Consider the following 13,406-nt stretch of genomic DNA (forward strand, 5'->3'; position numbering starts at 1 on the left):
AGAACCGTTTTTTTTTTAATTTATTTTTTAAAAGATTTTATGTATTTATTTGTGTGTGTGAGAGAGCGAGTGGGAGAGAGAGAGCGAGTGGGAGAGAGCACAAGCATAGGGAGTGGCAGGCAGAGGGAGAAGCAGGCTCCCCACTGAGCAAGGAGACTGATGCAGGACTTGAACCCAGGACCCTGGTATCATGACCTGAGCTGGAGGCAGATGCTTAACTGACTTTTCTTAAAATAATTGACAGGACATCCTTTTAAGCCACTGAGTCCTTATAATGCATCACACACCATGTTAATAGTAACACGGAGCATCTCATTCAATTGTTATAACTACATTTAAGTAAGTTACTCAAATTCACACAGCAAGTAAGTGGGGGAGACAGGATTCAAGTCCAGGAGATTCAAAGTTAAATCCTACTTACATACTGCGTGAAACTGCCTCCTGGATTCTTTCACTCCAGACTTTATAAATGCAACATAAAGGTTCACGGGGAGTGACAGAACCCTCTCTATGAAATGAACTATGTATTGTTGATTAAACCAGGGGGTCTGTCACTATCCTGGTTTTATAGGATTCTTCTCCTTCAAATCCTTGGTTCTCAGACGGTTACTGTTCCTTTTCTGTGCTCTGCCTGCATTGTGATACCTTATTCTAGAAAAGGAGCTGGCATATAAATCACAGAATTTTCAGCTTCTCTTCCTGTGATTGTTCAAAGTTCAGACATTTTCCCCTTGTGATCCCATAGTGCTGGCTACTGCTCAGAACTATGCAATGAATACAGTAGGATAGCCATAGTTGGAATGTTTTTGGTTTCGAGTACTAGAAAACCCAACTCAAATTAGAATCAATAATATGGGGAATTTATTGATTTACCTGACTTTATTCGTTCAGGTAAGCCTTGACCAGCACTACAGCTCTGTTTCTCTTTGTTCTGCTTTTGCCTATCCATGTGTTGGCTTCACCTTTAGCTGTATGGTCACAAAAAGAGTTGTCACAAAAGAGTTGGTCACAAAAGAGTTGCCAGCAGCAAATGGTTCCTCACGGACATCCAGGGAAATAGGATTTTATTCAACTATTGTGACAGGGTTAATATTGGATACTGACAGATGTAGGCCTAGGTAATAGGTCTATTCCTGAAGCAATCAGTACAAGGTAGATGAGATTAATTCAACTGACTTAGCAGAGAATCCACACTCACATGTGGGGGATGGGGTCTATCCCACCCAAATTGCCTCCATGCTGTACAATGAGCAGTGGCATAGACTGGATGTTAGAAGGCGCATCTGTCGGGATAGGCTAGGTTTTGCTGTAGTAGCTAACAAGCCAAGTTTATTTCTTGCTCCTACTACATGTGTACTGTGAGTCCCCTGGGGGGCACTATTTAATGTCTCCTCCCTTCAGGACCCAGAACGATGGAGCAATCACCATCTTCAGCATTGTCTATTGTTGTTGCTGAGGGAAAGAGAGTACACAAAATTGCCTACTAGCTCTTAAAGTTTGGACCTGGGAGTACATCTACTCAATATTATTGACCAAAGCAAGTGGCATGGCCACCTCTGCAAGCTGTAAGGAAGTAGAATCCTATCATATGCCTGGGAAACACACCAGAAATATTTGGTGGCTAGCATTAATGTCCACTACCACAGGAGGCCATCAGAATACCCACCACAGAGGGCTTATGGAGACCACCCCAGTTTTTGTCCACTTTTTCTTGGGAAAAGAATAACTTATGGTTTTGATTGCTATGTGAAAAAGAGGCCTCCCTACTCTGCAGAAATCAGGAAAACTCAGTACTCATTTTCTGTGTGACTATCAAATGTCTCCCAGGTGTTTTGCCATTAAGTGGAGTTCATGGTTCTACCAGGGACTTCTTTTTTTTTTTTTTTAAAGATTTTATTTATTTATTTGAGAGAGAGAGCGAGTACATGAGAGCGGGGAGGGTCAGAGGGAGAAGCAGACTCCCTGCCGAGCAGGGAGCCCGATGCGGGACTCGATCCCGGGACTCCAGGATCATGACCTGAGCCGAAGGCAGTCGCTTAACCAACTGAGCCACCCAGGCGCCCTCATTCTCTCTCTCTCAAATAAATAAATAAAATCTTAAAAAAAAAAAAGATATCTCCTCAACTCAAAACAATTCCCTTTTTTTGTGGTCTTGATCCACAGAGGTGGGTTCCTGTGATCGACATGACCTGTAAGCTGGCTATGATTGCTCTGGGGGAGAGGGGGACACCTGACACAAGTTGGGTCAATTAGAGCCTCTTCTCTGAGATTTTGGGTTTGGAATGATGAGGAATTTTTAGTCTCTGTGTAGTTGGAATTGTATCATGTACTTGGGAGTAGTTGGTAGACATATTTTTCCATTGTATTACCTGGAAGGAGAGAAAACAAGGTTGTGGGGAGAGTCTTACTGGCACCCCCTGCTCTGCTTCAATCCATCCAGCAGTCCATCTGGGTTCTTGTTGGCCTGAGAGACCCATCCCTTTGACCCCTAAAAAGCCCTAAGATAAATTCCCCTTTATTTTTCTTTAACTGGCCTGAGAGGATACTGGTACTTGCTGCCAGCAAACTCCTAACTGATACATGCTCTTGGCCTCTGGACCCTGACACAAAAAAGGGTTGCAGGTGTAGCTTATTCCAGTAAAACAGAGGTCAGGTGGCAATTCTATTGCATCAACTATACTTCTGGCAATTTCTTTCTGCTTGAGAAAGCTCATCAGAATGTGAGTGAGTTCAGGTGACATTATTATAGGGACCACCTGGAATCTGCTTTTTTTTTTTTTAAGGAAAATAATTTGTCTCCTTGGGTAAATACTATTTGTGACATACTTCCCAACACTGGTTATTAAGTGCATGTTATATTCTCTGCCTGGAGTCCTCTCCTCCTCCCTCAATTCTTTTTTTTTTTTTTCCTTCTCCCTCAATTCTTTACTCAGCTCCAATGTCAGCTCCTGTGGGAAGACTTTCTACACTGTCCTATATTGTATTAATTATGTCCTTCTCTCTGCTTCCCAAAGCAAGTAGCACATACCTGTAGTGTTACATATTTTCTTCTGCTTTTTAGGGTTTTTTTGTTGTTGTTTTTGAAGATTTTATTTGTTTGACAGAGAGAAAGAGAGAGCGTGCACAAGCAGGGGGAGCAGGAGACCCAGAAGCAGGCTCTCTGCTGATCCCAGGATGCTGGGATAGTGACCTGAGCGGAAGGCAAATGCTCAACGGACTGAGCCACTCAGGTGCTCCATATTTCTTCCAGAAGTACTTCTTTGTATGTCTGTCTCATTTGAAATTCTGAGTTCCTTAGTGGTTGGGAGAATGCCTTGTTTACCTGCACATCCCACAGTACCTGGATTGGAATAGATGCTCAGAAAGTTTGTTGAGTAAATGCAGTTAAAGTTGAGCAACATATTCCATATATACTCTTATTCATTCAAGAAATATATAGCGAGTACCTAACCATATCAGGCCATGTTCCAGATACTGCAGATGAACAACACAAGTCCCTGCCCTCAGAACATTACAGATGATATTCAGGTCATACGGGCTATAAGGAAAAGTAAAGCAGGATGAGGGGAGAGAGAATGATGGGGGGGGGGGACTTGATATTTTAGTAAAGTGGTCTGGGTAAGTCTGAGGCAGTGACTTTTGAAAATTTTGAAATTTGGAGTAAGGGCACATGCCTTTAAACATCAAATGCAAAGGTCTTGAGGTAGGAGTGAGCCTGCATGTTCTACAAGCAGGAAGGAGGCTAGTGTGGCTGGAATGGAGTGAAGGGGTTGAATGCAAGGAGATGCAGTTAGAAAAGGGGAGGAATGTTGGGTGGGGGGAGGTCACAATAGGCTCTTGGGGATCCTTGACAAAAACGGTTTGATTTTTGCTCTGAGTGAGATAGGAAGTCACTGGAGGCTTTAGAGAAGGGGAGAAATATGTTTTGACTTAGGTTTTAACAGAATCCCTCTGGCTTCTTGAGAACAAGCTCTCTGAGAGCAGAGGTGTATCAGGGAGAGCAGGTAGAAGGTTATTGCAGTATTCCAGGAAGAAGATGACCAGTGCTCAAATGAGGGTATTTTAAAGGTATTTGCTGTTGGATTACACGTGGGATATGTTGATAGGAAAAGAGGTGTTAATGATGACTTCAAGGTTTGGCCAGAGCCACCAGACCGATGTAATTGATCTTAACTGAGGTGGGGAAAACTGAAAGGAGCAAATTGAGGGGCAACTTCCAGAGTTTGGTTTTGGACATTCAAGTTTGACACATTGCCCAATACTTTATATGTTCACTGTTTTTCAGAATCTGAAGGTTAAAATGCAACCTGAAGTTAAAGTCAGCTTTATTTATTGAACACCAGGCACTGTGCAGAAAGCTTAATGGGCGCTGTCATTTAAATCTTTCAGTCGTTTCTACTGGCTTAATTACTAATATTTTCATTGCTCTTTTATGGATTAAAGATTAAATGGCATGTCCAAAGTCACCCAGCCAATTATTAATCTGTCAATATAATGCAGATCGGGAATGCCAACCTAGATGTGTCAGACTGCAGAGCTCTTGCTGTGTATTAATCACTGGATTCTAAAGGTGGGGATCACTTTCAGAGCATATCTGCCATAGACTTGGGCTCCATGACAACACAGGTACCTGGGACGTGTGACAAAAAACCAGAAAAGGGCCCAACCCCATCCCGGGTGTTACAGGTGACACAGTGGAAGCTGTTAAGAAAGGACAGCATTATTGTACCTGCGGGGACTGATGCTTGCAAGTTCTCAAGTACCTGAAGATTTGATGTTAAAACGCCATCAGAAGTTGTTTAGAAACAGAAGATTAAAAACTGCAGTGGAAGCATTGGTGGGAGGAAAGAAAAACCAACTCCCAGGCGGTGCTTGTTGGGAAAAACCGGACCGTAGGGAGAGGGGCCGCGCAGGGACCAGGATCCATGCCCTGCCTATATCCTTTCGAAAAAGTAGCCTTCTGTGACCTTCCTTAGGTGAACCTCCAGAAAGACCAGGATATGGAGCACAAAAGCCGGGAACCTCTGGGGCCTCAGCATCCTCCCCCTTTGCCCTCCTTCCCCGCCCCCTTCAGTCTCCACGCGGAGAAAAGCGGGACGACGCCTGCGCATGCGTCCGGGGCAAGGTCCGCTCCCCGCGACGTCAGGGGGCTCGCGCCCGCACTAAAACCCCGCCCCCCGGGCGCAAGAGGCGACCTGGGCGGGGGGCCTCGGGCCCCGCCCCCAGCCGAGCCGAGCGGGGCCGAGCGGAGCCGAGCAGCTCCGAGCGCGGCCGAGCCGAGCCGAGCGGCCCGGAGTCGGTTGGTGCAGCTGCGTCCCCGCCGCCCAGCAGTCCGAGGCTCCGGCGTCGCCGCCGCCTCCGCGGGGCCTGCGCCGGCCGCCCGCCCGCCCGCCGGGAGGGAGGCCCGGAGCGCGGGGAGAGCGGCCCGGCCGCGGGCGCCGCCGCCGCCGCCGCTGCCAGGTGAGCGCCCGCCGCGGCCCGCCAGCCCCGCGTGCCCCCGGGACTGTCAGTCTCCGTGTGTGTGTGTCTCTCTGCCTGTCAGCCCCCCGTGTCTGCTCGAGCTCCCTCCCGCCACGCCTGACCCCCCGGCCCTGCCCGCGGCGGCCGCCAGCCCCTCCCGCCCGCTGCCCCGGGTCTTTCTGTCAGCCGCCAGCACCCCCATGCGGGCAGGCTCCGCCCCTTCCCCCCAAAGCCCCGCCTTCGCCCCATCTGTCAGCACCCCCCCCCCCCACTCAGCCCCGGGCTCCGGCATCCTGGGGCTCGGTGCAGACCCCGCGGGCCGCAGCCGCTACGGGAGCGCCAGGGGGCGCGGAGGGGAGGGGGGTGCTCGCAGAAGCCCGGCCGGCCCCGCGAGGGTGCGTGTCCCAGCGCGCGGGTGCGGGACCGCGTGGGCGCCCGGGAGCCTGGGGCGGGGATGCCGGGCGGCCCGGAGCCCCTCGCTACGGCTCTCGTGGGCCGCTGCGGGCGTGGGGCAGCCCCTGCCCCTGGCGTGGAGCGCGCAAGCTCCGCCGAGGAGGCAGCTGAGCCGGGGACTCCAGCCGCTTGGGGGTACAGTAGAGCCCTGCACCCCGGGACCCTCGTTTGCCCACGCGAAAACACTCCCCCTGGGCCCCGGGTTCCCGGATGCCGAGAGTGGCGTGTGAGCGGAGTTTGGGATTTCCATTCAGAGAAGCCTGTCGGAAGTGATTGAGGAGCGGGTGGGATGTGGAGCTTAGGTGGAAAGTGTTTGAGAGCTTGAGTCACTTTGAGTTGCGTGGTTTGCATTTCTGAGCAGTGATTGCCCTGGGCTTGCGCCCTGGGAGAAACTGTTCTGTGGTGGGGAGGAGAGGTTAGGTAGAGGGAGGAGGGAGGGCATACTCCTGTTTTTATCTGTGTCCTGTGAACACATAGTATTTATTCATGAGACTCCACACATCTTCAGTTTAAAAAGGGGCGACAGTAGTTTCCATGTATACGTGTTCTTGTACGTTGTTATGTTGATGTTCTTTATTTGTAGTAAACTTAGCATCGCAGTATTTAGAAACCAAGAGAAAATACGTCCTAAAACAATTGGTATTTTGCCGGATAGTTCTCAACCACGGGGAAAGAGCCAAAAGCACACTTCATTAGCTGGAACAACTTATTCGGGCTTAATTTGTTTCTAAGAGACATACAGTGGAAAAATCCAGAAGCAGCAAAGTAGTATCAAAGAGTCTTAGGACATTAATGAAAGGGCCCTTCTATTGCTGCCTTGGAAAGATGGTATCAAAGTTGCTGTAGAGGACAGAGCTACTATGTAATGATAAACATATTAACCAAGTTGGTTTTGTGACCTTGATACATTGAGCAGCGCTTGATTTGTGCAGTGCTTCGTTAACGGGCAAACATTGCGTGGAAGTGGGGTAATTTTTGGAGAAAATGTTCCCCGTGTTTTGTTTTGTTTTCATATTTAAGTCTGATTTCAGACTAGAGCAGTCTCCTGGTAGGAGTGTTTTTTTTTTTTTTTTAAGATAACATTAAAAATTACAAAAGTAATTCACGTTTAAAGCATTAAACTAGAAAAACAAAAGCTTGAGAAAAAACCCATAATCCCACAAACGATAGGAGACCCGTTAGGTATTTATCCTTTTCGTCTTTTGTTCCTCTGTATAAGTTTTTTTTTTCTTACCAAAATGCTACCATACTAGGAGATTGTTTTATTTTATTTTTTATTTTTTTTAAAGATTATTTATTTATTTATTCATGAGAGACAGGGGGGGAGAGAGAGAGAGAGGCAGAGGGAGAAGCAGGCTCCCGGCTGAGCAGGGAGCCCGATGCGGAACTCGATCCCAGGACTCTGGGATCATGACCTGACCCGAAAGCAGAGGCTTAACCATCTGAGCCACCCAGACGCCCTAGAAGATTGTTTTATTATATGCTTTTTTCCTACTTATAAATAGATTATGTAAAATCTTACAGCTTATGTATGCCTCGTACATAAAGGCGTGAGAGGAGGATGGTGGATGTAGGGATTCAGTGGTGATTATACATAATTCTTTGCTTAATCTGACTTGCAACTTTAAAGTACTCTGCAGCTGGAGGTATTGTCTCCTCTTCTGTAGGTATATATTTAACCTATTTATTACTCATAAAACTTGTGTATGAGTAAGAACTTGTGTTCCCTTTGTGATACTTTCAAAAACTAAATTGGATCCTCTGCTTAGAGCACTCCAGTAGCTTCTGATTTTAAAGTAAAATATGAAGTCCTTGCCGTGGCTAACCAGGCTACCTCCCTGTTCTCACTTCCAGTTTTGCCAAACATATCTCACTGCTATTCCTTTAAAACTTTAAGCATATGCCAGCCTCAGTGCTTTTGTGTTTGCTATTCCTTCTGCCTAGAACTCTGTTCCCTGGATATCATGGTTCTCGCCTCAGGTCTCTGGTCAGATGTAACTTTATGAGGTTTTTCCTGACCCTTCTGTGTAAAATACACCCCATTCCCCTGTCCTCCTTAACCCTCCTTAGCCTTACTTTTCTTCATAGAACTTATTCCCACTGGTGACTACATATTTACTTGTTGGTTTATGTCTTTCCCCCCATTAACCCAGAAATGTGAGACTTTTTTTCACTGATGTGTCCTCAGGGCTCAGAACAGCACCTGACACATTATAGGTGCTTAATATTTGTTGAATGAATGAGTGAATGAATGCTCATTATCCATCCATTCCTGTGACCTTCCTGTAGCCTCCTAGGCTTTTAGATAGGTCTATCCTGAAGTGGGATAACAATCCATTAGAAGTCAGGATAGTCCTTTCCTTTACATATCTAGAAGAGGAATTTTACATGTGAGGCTTATAATCTTAGAATTATAGTCTTGATCTGACTTGAACAATCGAGGGAAGAAACATTTTTGGCAAATGTTACTGGCTTTCTTTTTTATGCGTTATCCCTTGTGTCACACTGGAAATCTTTGAAAAGTATAAAGTATCCCAGTTATGTTTACAGCTGTGATTTCAATTTGGAAGTTCTTAGTGATAGTATAAGCCTCAAGAGCATAGTGAGTTTTTTGTGTTAACAGATACCCAGAGATATAATTACAGCTTTAATGTGTTTTCATTTGAGGAGTAGCTGTTATATTTACTTATTTTCCTGGCAATTCTATCCTGAACTCCTTGCTTATCAGTTTTTGGATGGCCTCACAGGTATACTTAAGTTGTTTTTTTTTTTTTAACATTTTAAAATAAATCCTTGATCTCTTGAGCATTTTACATCTCTCATGTGACTCTTGAATGGTTTGAAAGTACTAGTTTCATCTTTCAGGATGAAATGATATCTGTAGTAAAACATATAATTGCATTTTCATTATAAGGATGGGAAAAATTGTATCTTGGGGTAGAGTTTTTACAGAAAGGAAATAGCATGAGTGTAAGCTTTTTAAAAAGCTTGAATTTCAAGTAGACTACTTTTTAGTGAGTTTTTGGTAAAAAAAAAAATCCTTGTTTTTGCTCATAAGGAAAAGGATTCCTTTGTATACAAAAACAGCCTCAAATATACAAGAACTTGGGGAGAAAATCCTAAATGAAAATTTTCTTTTAAAGGCCTAAAAGGAATGCATTAAGAATTTATTTTTATTTGTTCCATAGGCATTTATTGAGCACATAGTTGGGGCAGTTCTATGTGTTTTTGCATGGGCTACCTGACCATGACAATCATGTTCAGTTTTAGATTACCAACCTGCTTTCTTTCATTTTTTAAGATTTTTTTTTTTTTTTAAAGATTTTATTTATTTATTTGAGAGAGAGAGAATGAGAGACAGCATGAGAGGGAGGAGGGTCAGAGGGAGAAGCAGACTCCCTGCAGAGCAGGGAGCCCGATGCGGGACTCGATCCCGGGACTCCAGGATCATGACCTGAGCCGAAGGCAGTCGCTTAACCAACTGAGCCACCCAGGCGCCCTCTTTCATTTTTTAAAAAAGATTTTTATTTTATTTATTTGACAGAGAGTGAGAGAGAGAGCGCACGTGAGCACAAGCAAGGGGAGCAGGAGAGGGAGAAGAAGGCTCCCCACTGAGCAGGGAGCCTGATCCAGGGCTCAATTCCAGGACCCTCAGGTCACTGAGCCAAAGGCATACGCTTAACTGACTGAGCCACCCAGTGCCCACCAACCTGATTTCTTATTGTTTCTTCTCTTTTGGCACTTGGCTACCTCCCTTCTGTCATCATATTCTCTCCCTAAATGATCTCATCTATTCCCAGGGCTTTAATACCCTTTTGGATGCTAACTCCCTCCCTCGGTTAGACCTCCTCCTGGACTTTTCTCTGGTTCTAGTCTTGCATTTTTGTCCCCAGTGCCTTCCTGCTACCTCTACTTGGTGCTCCACCATGATCTCAAACTTCCTATGTCCAAAAAATCTCCCTCTCCAACTTCCAGATTTCTAGTCCTCATTCCTGACTCCTGTCTTCCCTCTCTCCCAGCTTTTTTCACCCCCTACCTTCCCTATCTTTGTCCTTATTGTCCTCTCATTGTTCAAGCCAAACACCTGAAAGTTGTCTTTGATTCTTCCTGATTCTTCACCCCACATCCAACCCATCAGCCAAGGCTCCAGAATACCTCAAATCCTCCTCCATCCTCCTAATCTAGCCACTGTCTTCTCAGCTGGATGAGTGCCCCTGCCTCTACTTGGTCTCCTAGCTTCTGCTCTTGCCTTCTTTTAACCCCTGTCCCCATTGCAGCCAGAGTGATGCTACTAAAAAGCAAACCAGATCACGTTACCCCACCGCAGTGGCTTCCCACTGCACTTAGACCCACACCCACACTTAATCTGATGTACTCGGCCTCTGTCTCCCTCTCCAACCTCTGCTCCTTGCCCAGCCATTCTTCTGTCAGGTTGGAACTGTCAGTTCCTCTAATTTGCCAGTTCTCCTCCTCTTCTGTACAGGCCCTTCTCTCTGCCTGGCACCCTTCCCTATTCTTCTCATAGAAAGATCCTTCTCAAACATTTGCTCTCAGCTAAAATGTTCCTCCTTAGAGGGGCCTTTCTTGATCACTCCTTCCATGGTAGCTTCCTCCCTGTTGTCCCCTCTTAGTACATGTGCATTTCCTGCTTAATGCTTCACCAGAATTCTAAGTATCTCATTGATATGTTTCCTTCTTTTTTGTCTGCTCTCCCAGGAGACTGCAAGACCTATGAAGGCAGAGACAGCCTTGGCCTGTTTATGGTGCAGTCCTGGCACCCAGTGCTCTGCCCTGAATCCAGTGGGTGCAGGTCCTCAATACCTTTTGAATATTAGTTTTTATAACAGCTAACCTTTTTTGAGACTTACTATGTGTCAGGTCCAGAGCTAAGTGCAATCATGTATTATCTTTAAATCTTTGGGAGAACTGACTAAGGTGACTGTGATTATTACATTATCATTTCTGCATCCTAGTTGAAAAAAATGAGCTTAGAGGAATAAATTTTAAAGTTACGCAGCTAACAAAGTGATGGAGCTAGGATTTGAATCTATGTGATCTGACTGTAGAAACTTTCCTCCTATTCATTACTGCCTTCTGATGTGAGTGTAGGGATGAATGAATGTGAAATAGACCATAATAGTAATGTCTGAGGGTTCTAAGCATACACTGGAGTATAAAAATTGGATTAGGGTGCTGCATTTCCTGGGAAGTGGTTAAAAACCACTATGCCAAAGCACATAGATTAGTTTGAGTTCTGTTTTAATTTTGCCTTTGCTGCTTTCTAGCTGTAAGCCTTTGGGCAAATTACTTAACATGTCTAAGTCTGTTTTTTCAGCTGTAAATGGGGAAAAATAATAGTTCTTATCTCACAGGGTCATTGTGAGTAACATAATTATACACAAAAAAACAGTGAATGTTGGCTATTAATATTATAGGGAGGGAAAAAACCCTCAGGAAAAGACTTGTAGCCCCATCAACAAATCAGAGTTTGGACTCTAGAGTGAAAAGACCATAACTAACAGTATTGTTTCACTGACTCTGGCTTTGAATTTATAAAAATGATCAAGGAATTAACTATTTGGCTTGTGATTTATAATCATTCTACTGATGTATGGCAACTTTATGTTTGGATTCAAACTTGTTAAATGCTTGAGGTAAGATAGTTTTCTTCTTTTTAAACTCCTTTTCATCTTAAAGATGCTCAGGTTCTCAGGATAGATCTTTTGAGAGGCTGGCCATTTTTGAGAGTCTGGCTAGTTTTTTCTCTTTCATCAGAAAGATACTCACCAGGGGTGCCTGGGTGGCTCAGTCAGGTAAGCGTCAAACTATTTCGGCTCGGGTCATGATCTCAGGGTCGTGGGATTGAGCCCAGTGTTAGGCTTAGCACGAGTCTGCTTGGGATTGTCTCTCTCCTCTGCCCCTCACCCCCCTCTAAAATAAATAAAATCTTAAAAAAATAGCGGGGCGCAGTTGAATTTTCTGGTGGGATGGCTTAGGATCAAGTGCTTGTTTGGTTGTTTCCAACAACTCTATGAGGTACTGGATGAGGTTGTCGGCTAAGACTAATTGGGAAGAGGACAGAGGGAAAACAAGGAGATTTGACATATAACTGAGGTCAGGAAGAGTGAATTTGTGGCAATGTCCATGATTTCCTGACAATATACAGGGGCTCTGTTGAGGTAGGAGACCATGGATGGAATGCTATCAGTAGCATTCAGGGGCCGGGTTTTAGGAGCACAGAAGGCATATGGTTGGATTGAGCCAGGGCTGAGGTTTGCTGGCAGAAGGGTGGTGGGGCAGAGGCTCTGGATATTGGCCAGGGTGTGATTAACATGACAGATAAAGGTTTTTAGGCTGGGTGAGGAGGAGAAAAGGACCAGAGGTGTTGATGAAGTCAAGGAGTGTGTGTATTGGAGTAATAGAATAATAGGAGATTGTGGTTAGACAGGGACATGTGAGTGGAAGATATCAGAGCTGGAGCAGTTAATTACTGGACATGATGGGCTCCTGGGTTTTGCCACAGGCACGAATGGCTAAAATGAAGTGAACTCAGTGAAGATGAGTGAAGTCAAGGAGGTCAAGTAACTGAGAGGCTGGAGAGTTGTTTGGGTCATCCATGTGGTCAGAAAATCCATCACAGGGATGGCAGGACGTCTGGGGTGGAGAGAAGGAAAGTGTGCCAAGTCTTCAGTAAAGACTACCAGCAAGAGAACAGGTGTATGGCCAGCCTGCAGGAGCCTCAGAAGATCAGGGGATTTTACCTGAGGACAGTGGAAGAGCAATGACCTGGCAACTTTATTGGTTGCAAGGTCTCTCTGGAAGGAGTTGACCTTGGCCCAGGTTCATTATGCTTCAGAAGGAATCCCAATGCAAGTGGGCAGCACCCATGACATATTGTATGTGTTTCTAAACTTGGTCATGAAAATCATCTGAGGGTGTGTGTTAAAAATATAGATTTCAGGGCCCCATCCTGGGTCCACTGGATTAGAATTTATAGGAGAGGGGACTGAGAATGTATATTTTAAGCTCTGCCACGGCCACCCACATACCTGGTAATTCTTTATAATTAGGCAAGTTTGGGGAACACAGCTGTAGTGTTTAAGATTGTGGGGTCTGGAAGCTGACTGGGTATGAAGGAGATGAGGCTGGTAGGAGTGAGCCTTGGCCCGTGACTCTTAATAGCTTAGCTTTCCAGGTCTGTCTGATATCAGAAGCAGTGAATTAAGGGACCTACCGTTAGAGATGAACACACTGACCACAGCAAGAAGAGACAGCTGGTGATGACAGAGACGGAAACGCTGTACAAAATAATTCAAAGTACAGCAGTTTGGGGACATTCATTTTATTTTATTATTTATTTATTTTTGTAGTTTTTAATTTTATTATGTTAGTCACCGTACAATATATCATTAGTTTTTGATGTAGTGATCCACGATCCATTGTTTTCGTATAACACCCAGTGCTCCATGCAGTACGTGCCCTCCTTAATACCC

At 45.2% G+C, this 13,406-nt stretch overlaps 1 protein-coding gene across 7 annotated transcripts in view; it reads left to right on the forward strand.

The window, feature by feature from the left end:
- Positions 1-13,406, forward strand: part of ZHX3 (zinc fingers and homeoboxes 3) — a 129,872-nt gene that overhangs the window by 18,301 nt on the left and 98,165 nt on the right. For 2 of the 7 annotated variants that reach the window (XM_081832780.1, XM_081832775.1), the window contains exon 1: positions 5,243-5,460. The exons of 2 other annotated variants lie outside the window; for them this stretch is intronic. The gene's annotated coding sequence lies outside the window, so the exon portion shown is untranslated. Of the gene's footprint in view, positions 1-5,242; positions 5,461-5,718; positions 5,856-5,898; positions 6,049-13,406 lie in introns of those variants that run through there. 3 more of the 7 variants (XM_081832781.1, XM_081832776.1, XM_081832778.1) reach the window with 2 other exon arrangements.

The sequence above is a fragment of the Leptonychotes weddellii genome, chromosome 10 (genome assembly GCF_054177405.1).
Source record: "Leptonychotes weddellii isolate Sample4059 chromosome 10, ASM5417740v2, whole genome shotgun sequence".
NCBI lineage: Eukaryota > Metazoa > Chordata > Mammalia > Carnivora > Phocidae > Leptonychotes > Leptonychotes weddellii.